The sequence below is a fragment of the Magnolia sinica genome, chromosome 6 (genome assembly GCF_029962835.1).
Source record: "Magnolia sinica isolate HGM2019 chromosome 6, MsV1, whole genome shotgun sequence".
NCBI lineage: Eukaryota > Viridiplantae > Streptophyta > Magnoliopsida > Magnoliales > Magnoliaceae > Magnolia > Magnolia sinica.
In genome coordinates this window covers 32,614,514-32,632,753 of record NC_080578.1, presented here as the reverse complement: position 1 = coordinate 32,632,753, position 18,240 = coordinate 32,614,514, and the positions used below count along the sequence as shown (strand labels likewise).

Sequence of the window (18,240 nt, the reverse complement as noted above, 5' to 3'; positions counted from 1 at the left end):
GATAAGTATTGTCTCTTGTTTTGCTTAAGGTGGGAAGAAATCACCACCGGGTATGTCTCATCATGACCTAAATAGACATATTTCAATTCAAATGGCAAAGATTTTATGTCAAGTTTCAATGCCTTGAGGTTAGATGGTAGAGGCACTACATCAGTTTGGGATAATTTTTCAAATTGTGGCCTTCATCGGTTAACTTCAAGTACCAACACAGTATCAAGCATGGTACTCGTCTCCCTAATCATATCATCATCTAAATCATGGGGTGGGCCAAACATGTCACTAAGGGGTTAGAGGATAAGGTCATCAGAGTTCTATCCTCCATGAAAGAATCAATCCAGTTAATATCGTGGGCATCGTCATCATCCTCTGCCTATTTGCTCATAATGAAAAAGATATTGAGCTCCAATGTCATATTCCCAAAAGATAAATTTATGACTCCATTCCTACAATTGATGATTGCATTTGATGTGGTAAGGAATGAGCGATCAAGAATGATGGAAATTTGAGTGCTCATATCCATGATGGGTTGAGTATCTAGGATAATAAAATCTACTGGGTAATAGAATTTGTCAACCTGGACCAACACATCCTCAGTTACTCCTCTCGGTAAACAAACTAAGTATTGGCAATTTATAATGTAGTCCGGGTGGGTTTTAATTCTCTTAGACCCAATTGTTCGTAGACCAAGTAAGGGATCAGATTTACGCTCTCTTTTAAGTTAAGAAGTGCATGCTCAGTCTGGTAATTTTCAATTATATAAGTGATGGTTGGGCTACCGGGATCTTTGTTCTTTTGTGGTACATCTTGCTTTAGGATGACACTCACTTTTTCTTTCAAGAAGACTTTCTTTTGAATATTTGCCATCTTTTGGTTGTACATAAGTCTTTCAAAAATTTGGCATATGAAGGTATTTATTTAACGACATCTAATAGAGGAATGTTGACCTTCACTTGTTTCAGCACCTTTAGAATGTCCTGAGAGTTAGAAAGAGGTTTTGGTGCAATCAACCGTTAGGGAAATGGAGTAATCAGCTTGCCTTGAGGTTCCAGTTCTAACTCACGTGGAGTGTTGCTAGGTCTATTAGTTTGATTTATTTCTGGGTCCTTAGACTTTTCAGCCCTTATAGGAATAAATTTGTCGATTATTTTAGCTTACTCCATTTGATTTGAAGAGCTCAGGCCGCTGACTTCATATTGCTGTTTTGGATTGGGAAGAGGTTGAATTGGAAGGCTTCCTTTTTTCCCAATCGCATTTTTTGTCTCGAGCCTTTGTATGGCCTTTGTAAGGTCTTGAAAGGCTTGTCATATACTCTGATTGAAACACTCTTGATTTTGAAGATGCTTTAAAACCGGATCCTCTTGAGGTTTCTCTTGATTTAAAATTTGATTAGGGAATCCTTGAGGAGAAGCAGTTTGTCCATTCCTCCAACTAAAGTTTGGATGATTTCCCCAACTAGGATTGTATGTATTTGAAGTGGATCCACTGAAAGGTCTTTGGTAATTATTCATGGTATTAGATTGCTCATTCAGTACCTCTTCAAAAGCAGGTATTGTTTGACAATTTTCAGTTGTGTGAATGTTGAAAGCACGAATACAGCAAACAATTTTTGTAGACTTATCCTTCTTTAGTTCCATGACCTCGAGTTTTCTTGTGAGATTATCCACTTTAGCATTTATATCATCATCTTCTTTCAAAAAATAAATTTCGTTGCTCTTTTGATTGAGTAGGCTTAGAAGTGGTGCTTGATTTTGGGGAGATGTCCCATGATTATGTGTTTTCAACAAACTTGTCAAAATAATTCCACACATCATCAACCTCTTTGTTCATGAATTCTCCATTGCACATTATCTTGACCATTTGGTACATGGAAAAGGTTATCCCATTGTAAAATAAAAACTTGTTATTCACTAAGTTTCAAAACCATGTTGTGGGCATAATTGACAAGATCCTTAAACTGCTCCCAACATTGGAAGAATGTTTCATCTCCCTTTTGTAAGAAGTTCACGATTGATTTTCTAAGGGTGTTCGTTTTATGATATGGGAAAATTTTCATAATAAACTCTCTTATCATGTCGTTCCATCTTCTAATAGATCGTGGATGTAGTGAACGCAACCACGTCTTTTCTTGCTCTTTTAAAGAGAAGGGAAAGTGTTTTAGCCTGACCGTGTCCTCAGACACGTTCGAAAAATATAAAGTGGTTATGATCTCATCAAACTCTTTCATGTGTAAATATGGATTTTTAGATTTAAGTCCATGGAATTTTGAAAGGAGTTGGATGATCCTGGCTTGATATGCATATGTCCCGTGTTTTCTGGAAAAACTATGTATGAAGGTGTGCTCAAACCCACTAGTTGTGAATAATCTCACAAAATACGAGGCGAGGGTGCTTGATGCACCTCATTTTCATCCTGGATTTCCTCAACTCTAGGTTGAGGTGGAATTGGAGGTTGATTAGTCGGTTGATTGGAAGCCATAACTTTAGTTAACTCTGTGGATCTCGAGTGGTGTCTAATCTTATGATGGATAAATAACCCTTCAACTAATCCTCCTTCACTCAAGAGATGTCGAGTGTTATCATGGACCCACTTGGGCATGAAACACTCTCAACCCTCAATTTCAGAATCCAATCTAAACCTAAAAAAGAAAAAGGGAAATATAAATTTAGAAATAGAAAGACAGAGAATTAATAGTTTCTATATTGGGATCCTGCAAAAGAAAAAGGAAAATAAATTACTTTCTAAAACCAAATTAAGAATTTATTTTTTTTAAAAATAGAAGGCAAACTAGTTTCCAAAAAAAAAGGAAAGTTTCTATCCTAGAATTAGAAAGTAAATTAATTTCTAAAAATAATTCAGAAAAACCTCAACCTAAAAATAGAAAGTAAACAATCCCTAATCTTAACCTAATTCCAAAACTAGTTAATCTCAGAAAAACGCAACAGTTAATCCTCGGCAACAGTGTCAAAAACTTGTTCACAACCCCAAGTGTAGGGTCACGAAGTAGTAATAATCTCAGTGAGACCAAGGTCGAATCCACAAGGACTAATCTTGTGTGTATTATGAAAGTAACTAGAAATAGAACAAGAAGAAGATGTGAATCTAAATATGGAATTAAAGAGAGTAATTGTGAAGTGTTTAATTAGAAACTTAAGAATTCAAAAGTAGGAATTAGGGTTTCCAAGGATCCACTTGTAGCAATCAGGGTGATACTATGCTTGATTCAAGGACAACTAGAATTGGAGTCCTATCTTGTCCATTTGGAAGATATAATAATTAAGATCAAATCTGAACTTTCATTGACCTAATTCTCAATGGATGAGAGTTGCGAGAACTAGAAGTGATTCCATCACCTATCCATGCCCAGGATATAATAGCAAACAACAAGATATACCAATTCCACAATCAATCATAAGAGAATTGTGAAGGTTATAAGGGATTCCATCATCCAACCATGCCCAAGGGACGATGGTGAGCAACAGGATTTTCTAATTTCACAATCTCAAAGCATGAAAAGGAAATACTTAAATCTATTGCAGTTCTATTGTAATTTGAGTTACAACAAACCATTTAAAACTGAAAGTATTCCTTAAATATCAAATTAGAATCAAAGAGAGTTCAACATAAACATGAATCAAAGTAATAGAAACATCCCATCACGCTACAAGCTTCACCTCTTAGCCCTAACTAGGAGGTTTAGCCAACCATAAACATGATTGGATATAAAACCCTAGAAGAAAGTATGAAAACTAAGGAAGAAAGGAAGAAAAATCCTTGGTGACGTCTCACGCCCCAAACTCAGAAATCGGATTCACAGGAATCCTGATTGCCGAATCTGGTGCCGACAACCTTTATAGTACCCCATTCTCGGCTCCCAGTGTCCATATGCCAGGTTCCGATCCTGGGATCCTACAAGGAGGATTTTTCAATGTGCATTTATCTCATAAGAGGCATAACCACAAGTTTACCCAAATCACAAAGGCAACATCATCATCACATATCCACTAATATAAACATTTGAATATAATGCTGAAAGGAAAATATATATGTTAAAATTAAAACTCCAGAAGTCAGCTACATGCTCCAAGCTCCATGTGCTGCAACTTAACATCACCTGCACGCATCTATCGTGCATAAGCTCATAAAAAGCTTAGAGGTTGGTGAAAGTGTGTGCGCAAGATAAGTGCCAAGCACACAAATACAACATCATAATCATACAATGTCAGAAAATACATGTAAGATCACGAATCATATGATATCAGAGTAAGCGAAAATATTGACAAGTCCATGAGTGAAATAATATAAGAGTACGCAATATAGATCAGCTATGCAAATAAGGAGTCATAAAGAACCAAATATTAGATGCCGTATCGAGACCACATAAATGCAGAAACACAGTAACCCAAAATACCATTTGCCGCTGATGTAATGCAATATGCGGTGCGAATGGAATGACCATGCTGGAGTGTGAAGTCGGGATGATAGTACGTTGTATCGCAGGCTATGGGGTCCATCACAAGAGACTTCTATCTAAACTAGTCTGATACCTAAATTTGGATAGTCAGACTCAATGTGGTAAACTCCTGATCTCAGGTTAGTGGCGCACCTCAACCGAAATCCTGACCATTGCGAAGGCACACATAACAAATAGTTGCGCACCACATGCCCAAGTAAATAGTGAATGAATGAATGAATGAGTATACAACTCCTGCCCAATAAGTCCACATATCACTACTGTTCATCTTTGGGATCATCACCGGGGTTTAATACACTTTACACCAGCTTGCCGCCCCATCAAGCTCACAATTGGGTAAGTGCAAAAGACCTTACTATCCGCCTGGCTAGTAGTCAGCCAATATCTACCCAGCACATTGACAGTGGACCCATTCACGAGTTGGTTAAACTTAGCCTAACTATGCCTACTCCCTTAGGCGGGTAAGACCACACCCCCTCCCAACTGATCAAGACACAGTGGGAGACGCGGCCTACTGGTATACGGCCCTCATGCGCTCATATATATCCACTTGGCCTCGACGTTGGGGTGTCCACTGATACCAAGAGAGTTTAGAGATTTTTACCTAGGGTCGTTTATGACAGCCCAATGCTAATAACATATTTTTGGTGTCCCATCTGGCCATCCACGATATGCCTGTGGAGGCTACAACCCTTATGTTGATAGGGCGTACAGTAATCACAACACACAATACCAGATGCATGAGTCATACAATCAAGTCATGCATCAATCCTGCGTATACCGTGTGCTTATGTGAGACAATCATCGCCTATCAGGGAGTCTTATAACAACTTACCCAATGACATATGTAATGGTCAACCACATCTCATAACAAACATGCAGATGATGCGTATATGCATGTATCATGATGCTATGATGTCACATACTCATAATCGGTATCAATAATTGGCATCGACAATTGACCTCAACAATGTGGACATTTAACCAACATTGCCTCCAAGAAATGGCCCACGTAAAGCCTAACATATAGTGGACCCATGGCCTCACATAAGGGCCTAATATATAACACCATGGGCCTCACTCAAGACTTTAATATACATCACGATAGGCCTCTCATATGGGCCTAATATACAACACAACGGGCTCCATCGCCTGACCCTCAAATACACCACAATGACCCTCATCACATATGCCTCACATACATTACATAGGCCTCAAATGCATCAAGCCAAGGCCGAATGCTCATCAGAATGGGTCTCAAATATGGGCCGCATATACATCACAATGGGCCTAGGTAATCGGCCTCGATATCCGGCCTCGACAATCGGAGTCAGCCTCGACAATCAGAATTGGCCTCAATAATCAGAATTGGCCTTGATAATAATTGGAATCGCCCTCAGCAATCGGAATCGGCTTTGATAATAATTGAAATTGGCCTCGACAATCGGAATCGGCCTTGATAGTCGGAATCGGCCTCGACAATCGGAATCGGCCTCGATAGTCGAAATTGGCCTTGATAATTAGAATCAGCCTCGATAGTCAGAATCGGCCTCCACAATCAGAATCGGTCTCGATAGTCAGAATTAGACTTGATAATTGGAATTGGCCTCGATAGTCGGAATTGGCCTCAATAATTGGCATTGATAATCGGCCTATAAACAAGGCGGGGTCCATATATGAACAACCGATTGAACCACAATATAAAGATAGGCCTTGGCTGTGGTTATATCAGACCCGATAGTGCGAAACCATCCATTTATGGCGAATGAGGCCCACTGATTAGGGTTAACCCATGAGAGAATGATAAGGAAGGGCTTGATAAGGCTTAAGGGAAGGTCATAATATGGGTGTCTAACCATCATTGCCCATCATTGTGGACCTTTAACCAACATTGCTCCCAAGGAATGATGCTTAAAGGGTCAACCGTATAATGGGTCCACGGTCTCATACAAGGGTCTAATACACATCATCATGGGCCTCGCTTATGGGGTACATACGCATCACATTGGGCCTCACTCATGGGCCAATGTATATAACATCGGGCAATATCAATGGGTCGAATCAAATGGGCTGGTACAAACGAGCCAAATCAATTGGGCCGAGTCAATGGGCTGAATTAAATGGGTCAAGTCAATTGGGTTGATCAAATGGGCTAATACAAATGGGCCGAGTTGATGGGCCGAATCAAATTGGCCAAGTCAATTGGGTCGATCAAATGGGCCGATACAAATGGGTCGAGTCAATGGGCCGAATCAAATGGGCCAAGTCAATTGGGCCGATACAAATGGGCCAAGTCAATGGGCCGAATCAAATGGGCCAAGTCAATTGGGCTGATACAAATGGGCCAATACAATGGGCCAAGTGAATTGGGCCGATACAAATAGGCTGAGTTAATGGGCCGACTCGAATAGGCCGAGTCAAATGGCCGATTCCAATACACTAAACATCCATTGTTAGATACCATTGTAGAGCATAAAAAAATGAATCATGTTCAAAGGATCATTTGGACCGTATCACAATTGGCAGTGGTGATAATGACTTCCATAGTTAAATTCCAATGGGCCCACCATGGTGTTTATTTTCCATCTAGTTTGTTCATAAGGTCACAAGGACCTGAACAGGGAAGGAAAAAAAATATTATATTGATTCAAAACTTTTGTACCCAAAGGGGTTTCAATGGTGGGCTTCATTCTACTATTTTCTGCAGTGTGGTCCATTTGATATGAGTCTGTCTTATTTTTAGTCTCAAGTCTTGAGACATGGTCGCCAAATGGATGTACGGTAGGGATACATGACATGCTTCATGGTGGAGCCATACCTGGCGTGGCACGCCAGTTGATGGATGGTCAGGATGGATGGATAACATGGTATAAAATACATGCATCAAAGGGGCCCACCGTCCAATCCTATGGATGGTGTGGATAAGACCCATACATCATGTGTGGTCCCCACATCCAAATCAATGGGACGACAGGGATACAATACATATATCATGGTGTCCATACCGTGTCCATTGGATGGATGGTCTGGATAACATAACCACTGCACCCTCCAGCAATTGGACGGTGCAGATATAACATACATCATGGTGCGGTCCACATAGTGGCCTACCTATGTAATCTTATTAATATATTATATATAATATAATATGATATTATATACTACATATATCTGCACGTGGCAGGAGGCTGCCCATATACAGCATGATAAAGGTGGGTCCAACGTGGATGTGATTATTTAAATATAAAATATTATATTATTTAATAATAATATATATATATATATATCATATACATATGTATACGTGAATGTGTGGGAGGGTGGGATTGTCAGCATCCAGCGTCTAGAGACGCAGGATGGACAGCTAGATGAAACACATCCATCATGAAGGCTCCACATGGATGGTCTGGATGTCATACACATCCATCATGGTAGGCCCCACATAAATAGATGGTTGCATGCATACAACGAATGGGGCCCACGTGGTGGCCCACTAGAGCTTTGGATTGGTTGATATTTGTGTTTTTACTTCATCCAGTCCAGGCCCATCCATTGGACCAGCATTGAGGTGGGGCCCAACATATGGATGGCCTAGAACAGGTGGGCCACATACATCATTATCACAAAGAAAAAGAAAGGGCGAGAAAGAACAGCGTGAAAGGGGAGGGACCCCGCTACTATTGGGCACTCCCAAATACTATGCATACATCAAGTGGGTCCCATAATAAGTGGCCCTTAGAAATAGAAGTCAACGGTGGATCACCCACCTATCGGCCTTCTTCTTTATCTCCTTGGACTCTTATGCTCCTTGCCTTCCATTTTAATGGAGGTTAATGGAGAATGAGTGGTTGAGATGGGAGATGAGAAGGTGGGTCACACTTAGTTTTGGGAGAGAGCATAGATGTTAGAAGCTCTCATGGGATTTGGGAATTGCTTAAAGAATGAGAGGGAGAGAGGAATGATGGATTGATATGGGATGGGTGTTGTAAGGAAGGGGATGGAGAGGTAAGGTTTTGTTTGAAATTTGGGAAAAGAGGGATGGGTAGGGAGAGAGAGTGTTGACTTGTGGGAAAAGAGGGAGTGGTCATTTGTACTTGGGATAGGGTGAGGTGGCATTGAGGTTTGGTGGTATACTTGACTTAATTTAATGTGACATGTCGTAGAGATTCTCTTGGAATTCACAACGCGTAGCGTTTCTTCGGAATGAATGCGGACCCACATCTCCTGACTCGGGTATCGGATCAGTGCGCGAGTCACTGCATTGGAACTGCAGCGATGGCACGGTTGCTAAGGTACAAGTTTCGGGTCGAGCTGATTTTGGTATGCAGAACTCGGCTTAGGATTGCCTGCAAACGTCGGATACGGGTCGAGGGTTACTGGAATTCGACCAGGAGGACCACGAAAACCTACGAAATGGTACGGTCTAGGATACGAGTCTTACATTACGTCTCTCCACCCTTGTGCTTCGCTCCTCTAACCCCTAGATGAATCCACAGGGATGCCCTGAGGTTTCCTATTTATAATTGGGGTGCACTAAGCTTCACACTGACTTAAGAAATCTAGAAACCGCCTCAAATTTACGTACTCTGTATAACTCTGCGTAAATCGTTCATTGATATTGAACTGCCTTTGATGTCATTGAGAAGGTGTACGAGGAATCGATAATGCATCCAAAATAGTCCAGAGAGTTAATCTAATTTCTTCAATAAATTCGATGCCATCGAAGATTCCTTTGATGTCATCGAACATGTATTCGATATCATCGAGGAGGACTTCGAGTATTTGAATATTGTGCCCAATATGTCCAGCGAGTTTTTCTGAAAATTCACATAAAGTTTGATGTCATCGATCTTGCTTTGATGCCATCGAACAAAGCCTCAAGTCATCGAACAAGTCCTCAAGTCATCGAAAATGTCTTTAGTTTGTCTAGTGACCAACTCGATTTTCATTCATAAATTTGATGTCATTGACCCATGTTCAATGTCATCATATGTGTCTTCGATGTTATCGAATGGTGATCGATGACATAGTTAATGTGAATTCCGCACTTGTTCTTTCGACTTCTTTCCTTCTCCACTTGGTTTTCTTGATTCTCCGGACCTTGAAATCTTCAATCTTTAACTCCTAAGATCCATTCTTAGCCTTGGTAATCTTTAAGCATCAAATCTATGCTTTTAGCACCTTTTCCAATCCAAGCTCTTAAATTCATCTTGCAACATAAACATGAGTAAAATAGGACATTAAGAAGTATCAAATTCATAAAACGAAGATATAACTTGGGGATAATATGCAATATTTGACTCTCAACAGCCATAAGGGCATGTGAATGTAGTTTTCTCTTGATTTTTAGGGGCTATCTCTATCTAATTGTAGCCTAAATACCCATCAAGGAAGCAATAATAAGAGTGACCAGCTAGCCTTTCTAAGTTTTGATCGATATAGGGTAAAGGGAAGTGGCCCTTCCTAGTGACGGTATTCAACTTCCTGTAGTCAATGTACATTCTCCAGCCAGTGATAACTCTAGTTGGCACGAGTTCATTGTCAGCATTTACTACGATGGTGATTCTGGACTTCTTGGGAACCACTTAAGTTGGACTCACCCATTGACCATCGGGTATAGGGTATATGATACCCACATCCATTAACTTAAGAACCTCAACCTTAACCACTTCTTTCATATTTGGATTTAATCGATGTTGTGGTTGTCAAGAGGTCTTCACATTATCCTCAAGATGAATGTGGTGACTACAAATCAAAGGATCAATTCCCTAGAGGTTCGCAATAGACCATCCATTGGCCCCTTTGTGCTCAATGAGAGTGGAAATAAGCACACTCTCCTGTTCTTTCTCAAGGTGGGAAGAAATCACTATGTCTCATCTTAACCCAAGTAGATAAATTTGAGATCAGCGAGCAAAGGTTTTAGGTCGAGCTTCAGTGCCTTGAGGCTGAGGTAGAGGCACTATATCAGTTTAGGGTAATTTCTCAAATTATGGCCTCCAGCAGTTAACTTTAAGTATCGGTGTAGCATCAAGCATGAGATCCATCTCCCTAATCATGTCGTCATCTAAATTAGGGGAGTGGGCCAAGCACGTCTCTAGAGGGTCAGAATATAAAGTCAGAAATGCTCTATCTTCCACAAAAGAATTGATCAGATTAATGTCCTGTTTACTCATGTTGAAAAAGATATTCAGCTTCGATGTCATATTTTTATAAGATAGATACATGATTCTATTCCTACAATTAATGATAGCATTTGATGTAGCAAGGAATGGATGACCCAGAATGACAGGAATTTGAGTGCTCATATCCATGATGGGTTGAGTATCTAAGATGATAAAATCTACTGGATAGTAGAATTTTTCAACCTGGACCAACACATCCTCAATAATCCCTCTCAATACATGAACTGATCGATCGACAGGTTGTAATGTGGTCCGGGTGGGTTTTAATTCACCTAAACCCAATTGTTTGTAAACTGAGTAGGGAATTAGATTCACACTCACCCCCAAGTCTAGAAGTGTGTGCTCAATCCGGTAGTTCCTAATTACACAAGTGATGGTTGGGCTACTGGATCCTTGTATTTTTGTGGCACATCTTACGTGAGGATGGCACTCACTTTTTCTGTGAGAAATTTTTTCTTTTGAATACTCTGCCACCTCTTAGTAGTACATAGGTCTTTCAGAAATTTAGCATATGAATGAATTTATTTAACAGCATCCAGTAGAGGGATGCTGACCTTCACTTGTTTAAGCGCCTTTAGAATATCCTGAGAGTTGGATAGAGGTTTTGCTGCACTCAACCACTGAGGGAATGGAGCAATTGGCTTGCCTTGAGGTTCTGGCTTGTCTTCTTCCGGGTCCTTATGCTTTTCAGCACTTACCAGAATGGACTTGTGAATTGTCTTTCCACTCCCAAGGGTGGTGATAGACATAGCCTGCTCCATGTGATTTGAAGATCTTAGATCACTTATTTAGTATTGCAGTTTATGATTGGGGAGAGGTTGGGTTGGAAGCATCCCTTTCTCCCCACTCGCTAAGTGTGATTCCATCCTTTGCATGGACGTTGCAAGCATTCCCAATGTGGTTTTGATATCTTAGAATGTTTGTTCCGTCTTCTGATTGTATAGCTCTTGGTCTTGAATATGTTTTAGGACCGGATCCTCTTGAGGTTTCCCTTGATATAGAAACTGGTTAGGAAATCATTGAGGAGTAGTAGCTTGTCCATCCCTATAGATGAAGTTTGGATGATTTCTCCAACTAGGATTATAAGTATTGGAGGTGGGTCCCTTAAAAGGTCTTTGGTAATTATTTATGGCATTCGATAGCTCTTTAAAAGTAGGTATTGTTGGACAATTTTCACTTGTATATATGTTGCAAGCATAAATACTACAAACAACTTCCTTAACCTTATCCTTCTTAAGTTCCATGGCCTTGAGTTTCTTGGTGAGACTGGCCACTTTAGCATTTATATCATCTTCCTCTTTTAAAAGACACATTCTACCCTTCTCCTTTGATGAAGTAGTCTTAGAAGTGGTGCTAGGTTTTGGGGAGATGTCCCATGATTATGTATTTTCAACAACCTTGTCAAAATAATCCCACACATCATCGACATCTTTGTTCATGAATTCCCCAATTGTCTCGACCATTTGTCGTATGGAAGATGTCAGCCCATCATAGAAGAAACTTGTTATGCACCACATTTCAAAACCGTATTGTGGGCATGAACTGACAAGATCCTTGAACTGCTCCCAACATTGGAAGAATGTTTCATCTTCCTTTTAGGAGAAGTTCATGATTGACTTTTTGAGGGTGGTCATTTTATGATATGGGAAAATTTTCTTAATGAACTCCCTTAAAATGTCGTTCCATTTGCCAATCGATCATAGACGTAGTGAGTGCAACCACGTCTTAGCCTTTTCTTTTAAGGAGAAGGGATAAAGTTTCAGCCTTATTATGTCTTCAGACACATTAGGAAAGTATAAAGTTTCTATTATCTCATCAAACTCTTTTAAGTGTAGATATGAATTTTCAAATTCAAGTCCATGAAACTTTGTAAGGAATTAGATCACTCCTGACTTGATATCTATATGTCCTGCATTCTTTGGAAAGATCACGCTAGACGATGGGCTCACCCCCGCCGGTTGTAGATAATCTCATAAAGTACGAGGCGAGGGTGCATGATGCACCTCATTCTTATCCACAGCTTCCTTAACCAGAGGTTTTGGTTGATTTGCAGGTTGATTCGCAACCATCACTTCTATTAACTCAGAGGACCTTAAGTAGTGTCTAATCCTGTAATGGATAGGCATCCTTTCAACTAATCCTCCTTCACTCAAGAGACGTAGAGTATTATCACGAACCCACCTGGGCATGAAACACTCTCAGCCCTTGTTGAGTGTTAAATATTGCATATTCTCCCCTATTATATATTGGTTTTATGCACATGATACTACTTAATGGTATATTCTATACATGTTTGTGTTGCAAGGTGAATCTAAGAGCTTGGATTGAAAAGAATGTTACAAGCATGGATTTGATGCTCATGAATCACCAAAGCAAAGGATGGATCTTAGGAGACCAAGATTGAAGAATTCACATGCCAAAGATCCAAGGAAACCAAGTGATTCTCGACTAGCTTAGCCCCTGCTTCGATCAATCTAAGCTCTGTCTCAACTAGTCGAAGATTCTTCGACTCGAACTCTAACAACATTATCTTTTAAAATTTGTGCGATCCTCAACTCCTCGAAGATTGCCTTTGACTCGTCGAAGATCTTGTTCAACTTGTTGAAGGTTACACAGACAGAAAATGGACTGTGTAAATTTGAGGTGGTTCCAAGGTCGGTTTGTAAATTTTTAAGGTTAGTTCGCAAGAGGGTGTGACACAACTATAAATAGGAGTCCCTAGGATGTTCCTAAGCATCTTCTAGGGTTTAAGGAGTGGAACAAAAGTGCGGAGAGCCACCATCAAGATACTTTCTTCTTCTTCCTTAGTTGTTTTTATGCTTTTCTTAAAAGATTTTAGTTCAATCATGTTTATGGATGGCTAAACCTCTTAGTTAGGGCTAAGAGGTGAAGCTTGTGGCGTGATTGAGATGTTTAGTTTGCCTTGATTCATATTTTTATTGAACCTTATGGATTCTAGTTCTTATTTAAGAAATATTTTTAGTTTTTAATGGTTTTTTGTGACAAATTACAATAGATCTGCAGTTGCTTTGAATATCTTCTTTTCCTGATTTGAGATCGTGAAAGTAGTAAGTCCCGTTGTTCACCATCGTCCCTTTTGGCATGGTAGGGTGATGGAATCCTTCCTAATCTTCACAATTCTCCTATGATTGGTTGTGGGATTGGTATATCTTGTTGTTTGCCATTGTCTCTCGGGCATGGTTGGATGATAAAATCACTTCCAATTCTCACAATTCTCATTCGTTGAGATTAGGTTATGAGAAGTTCAAAGATTCAATTATTCTTTTTTTTCCCAATTGGATAGGATAGGACTCCAATTCCAGTTGGATTTTCTTAATCAAGTAAGGTAGCATCCTGAGAAGCTACCAGTGAATCCTTGTTACCCTAGTTCCTTTTAATTGATAGTTTTCACCTTAATCACAATTATTCAATTTATTCTAGATTTACTTCTTCTTTTAGTTCTAGTTCTAGTTACTTTCAGAAACATACAAGTTCAATCCCTGTTGATTCGACCTCGATCTCACCGAGATTATTACTACATCGTGACCCTACACTTGAGGTTGTGAACAAGTTTTTGGCACCGTTGCCGGGGACTAATAGTTGTATTTTTCTAAGATAAATTAGTTTTGGAATTAAGTTAAGATTAGGTTTTATTTACTTTCTATTTTTAGGTTAGAATTTTCCTGATTTATTTTTAGAAACTAACTTATTTTTCTATTTTGTAGGATCTTAACATAGAAATTTCAAATCTGGTAACCTCTTTCTAATTCTCTCCTTTTCCTTTATAAATTTCTTATTTTTCTTAGGGTTCTTTCCTTTTAGGGTTAGGTTAGATTTTAAAATTAAGACTTGAGAGTGTTTCATGCCCAAGTGGGTCCGTGATAACACTTGACGTCTCTTAAGTGAAGAAGGATTGTTCGAAGGGTTGTATATCCATCACCGGATTAGACACCACTTGAGATCCTCAAAGTCAACTGAAGTTATGGCTGTAAATCAACCTGTAAATCCTTCAAATTCTCCTCAACCTTGGGTTAAGGAAATTCAGGATGAAGATGAGGTGCATCAAGCACCCCTGCCTCGTACTTTATGAAATTATTTACAACCAGTGGGGGGTGAGTATACCTTCATGCATGGTTTTTCTAAAAAATACAGGACATATGGATATCAAGCTAGGAGTGACCTAACTCCTTCTAAAATTTCATGGACTTGAATATGAAAATCCATACTTACACTTGAAAGAGTTTGATGAGATCATAACCACTTTATATTTTCCCAACGCGTCCGAGGATACGATCAGGCTAAAACTCTTTCCTTCTTTTTGAAAGAGAAACCTAAGACGTGGTTGCATTCACTATGTACACGATCTATTAGTAGATAGAACGACATGAAAATGGAATCCATAAAGAAATTATTCCCATACCATAAAACGAACACCCTCAGAAAGTCGATCATGAACTTCGCCCAAAAGGAAGATAAAACATTCTTCCAATGTTGGGAGAGGTTCAAGGATCTTGTTAGTTCATGCTCACAACACGGTTTTGAAACGTGGCGCATCACAAACTTCTTCTATGATGGACTGATGTACATATCGTAACCTCGCAAGACCTTCCATACACTTCTACTTAAACAATGACATGTTCCCAGCGGACCAGATCTACAAGTTTCGATCATTACCCTACATGATGTATGTATTATATCCACTCCATTCATCCATCTTATCATACCATGTTAGGCCATGAGCTTAAAGCTCAGGTTGATCCAGATCTCAGATGGGTCATACTATAGGGTAATGTGGGGGTAGAAACCTCTTGGACTTGAGATTTCTTAGTTTTGGGATCCCTTACACTTGGGAATCCCTAGTTTTGGGGATCCATTAGACTTGGGAATATTTGGAATCGATATCCCTTAGGTCTTTCGTTATATTTGGCATCTTTAATTCAAATCCTTAAAATAGTTGACGTGTGAATGTTGAAACTATGTTTTTATTAAATCCATTTTGGCATATACTTTGCCTGAACTATGAAGTCCCAAGACTCAGATGGGCCACAAACATATGATCACATCCTAGTGACTAACCAATGATCTGTAACCATCAATTTACATTAGTAATGATTAGACGATGCAGATCATTCTACTAAAGTAATTATACTGATGCCATTGTTAATCTGATTATTTTGGGACATCATTAGTGGGCCATGTGCCCAAATGGATTGGTAACCTAGTGAAAGATGTGTTGTACAAGTGGGTGTCCATCTGGGTCACTCCCAGTGGACCCTGCCTTGTTATATATATATATATATTCTATTCATGCCTTGTAGGCTACACGAGAAGCTAATGTTAGTCTAACATGGGCCATACCACATAGACTTCTATATTTCTAGTGGAGCATGTCGTTCAGTTCCCACTCTATGTATATGATGTGTTGATTAAGGCTGATTATTGTCTGATATGTCTGATAACATGCTAGTGTACTTGGCATGGTGGGACACAATAAGATCATGCTTACTATAATGACATCATGCCCAGATGTATGCCCATACGCATCATTTGTGTGCATGTTGTGGGTGGTGATTGATCATGGCATATGCCATTGGGCTGAGATAATTAGGGGACTCCAAATGAGATAGGGCTGCACCACATGACCACGCTATATGCGCATGTTTGATGCATAACTTGGATGGTATGACTCATGCATTTCTCATCTTGTATGTCACGATCACTTTACACCCTAGTGATGTTAGGGTTATGGCCTCCACGGGCATATGTGGATGAACAGGTTGGATATTAGAAATATCCGTTCTAGCATTCGGGCGCTATGAATGTCATTGAGTGAAAGTCCCTAACCCTTGTGGTATTAGTAGGATGCTTCAATGTCGAGACCAAGTGGCTAACATGAGCGCCCGAGTGCTGAATACCTATAGGCCGCATCTCCAAATATGTCATGGTTTGTTGAAAAGGGGTGTGACCTTATACGCCTGAGGGTAGGGGGTTATAAGCTAGGTTGAGTTTGACCAGAACGTAAATGGGTCCGTTATCGATGAGCCTGGTGGGCATTGACATACTACTGGCAAGGTGGATAGTGATGTCTCTTTCACGCATGTGGTCACGCGTGCGATGGGGCGGTAGCCAGTGTTGGAGTGTACTAGACCCCGGTGATGTTTTCAGTGACGAACCGTACTGATACGTGGACTAGTTGAGGATTGGTATGCTTACATTGCATTGCTAGCATATAACATTCAGCCATGTAGGCCTTGCATTGCATAACCTTGGTATGGCTAACATCATTTATGGACTTGCCAGTTTAGCCTTTGATCATTTCCGCTCACTCCGACATTTGTATGCTTGGCACATGCATTGTGCACACACGCACGCACTCTCCAAGCTTCGTAGTAAGCGTATGCATGTTCATTTCATGTAGGTTATGCTAGACCACAGCTGCATTGAGGTAGGAGAATGGGCCCGATCTTTTAGAATTTAGTTATATGCTGTATTTCCCTTTTAGATCTGTACTCAAATATTATATTAGTGGATATATGGTCAAGATGTTTTGGTGACTTGGGCACACTTGTGATTATGCTCCTTTTAAAAAAATTCACCCTGAAAATATTCGTTGTAGGATCCCAGGATCAGAACCTGGAGCATGGGAGTTAGGAGTTGAGAATGGGGTACTATGGAGGCTGTCAGTACCGGATTCGGTGACTAAGAATTTTGTGAGCTCAGTTTCTGAGTTTGGGGCGTGACCATTGACATCTTCCATGTACTAATTGGTCGAGACAATGTGTAATGGAGAATTCATAAACAAAAATGTCGATGATGTGTAGGACTATTTTGACAGACTTGCTGAAAACGCATAATCGTGGGACATCTCCCCAAAACCTAGTATCACTTCTTAGCCTACTCAATCAAAGGAGAGGGGCAAAATATATCCCCTAAAAGAGGATGATGATATAAATGCCAAAGTGGCTAATCTCATAAGGAAACTCAAGGCTATGGAACTTAAAAAGGATAAGGCTAAGGAAACTGTTTGCGGTATTTGTGCTTGTAATATTCATACAACTGAAAATTGTCCAATAATACCTACTTTTCAAGAGATTCTGAACAAGCAATTGAATGCCGTAAATAATTACTAGAGGCCTTTCAATATCCGTAGGACATAAACAACATTATACTATAATCTCAAAGGGTAAATAATTAATGGTAAAACATATAATTGTAGGGAGAATTTAAAGTAACTCGAAGGCATGTTAAAGGCAAGATAGAAAAAATTCATGAAGGCATGTAAAGGCAAGATGAAACATTAGGATGGCATGAAGACAAGTTAAATATAATACTTAAATTAATGTAAGCCTAAAGGATAAAACCCTCACCTTAAGCTCGACTCGAATCTAGCCAGGACCCAATGAGTCGACTTGAAACTTAACTCTCTCTTTCTTTTCCTCCTTGTTTCTTTTCTTTCCCTTTTCTTTTCCTTTCTTTTTCTTTCTCTTTCTTTATTTTTTTCTTTCTCTTTCTCTTTCTCTTTCTCTTTCTCTTTTCTTTTCCTTTCCTTTCATCTCTTTTTCTCCTTCTCTCTCCTTCTTGTTACAA

The 18,240-nt window shown here is 39.7% G+C and overlaps 3 non-coding genes across 3 annotated transcripts; 2 read left to right on the top strand and 1 right to left on the bottom strand.

Annotated features, from left to right (window-relative positions):
* The first annotated feature begins 1,917 nt into the window (after positions 1 to 1,917).
* Positions 1,918 to 2,023, top strand: LOC131250321 (small nucleolar RNA R71). The gene has a single exon (XR_009173244.1). It is a non-coding gene; the product is annotated as a small nucleolar RNA R71 (small nucleolar RNA).
* A 10,151-nt stretch (positions 2,024 to 12,174) lies between these two features.
* On the top strand, positions 12,175 to 12,281 carry LOC131250446 (small nucleolar RNA R71). The gene has a single exon (XR_009173373.1). It is a non-coding gene; the product is annotated as a small nucleolar RNA R71 (small nucleolar RNA).
* Positions 12,282 to 15,085: 2,804 nt separating this feature from the next.
* LOC131250411 (small nucleolar RNA R71) lies at positions 15,086 to 15,192 on the bottom strand. The gene has a single exon (XR_009173337.1). It is a non-coding gene; the product is annotated as a small nucleolar RNA R71 (small nucleolar RNA).
* Between the last annotated feature and the right edge of the window lie 3,048 nt (positions 15,193 to 18,240).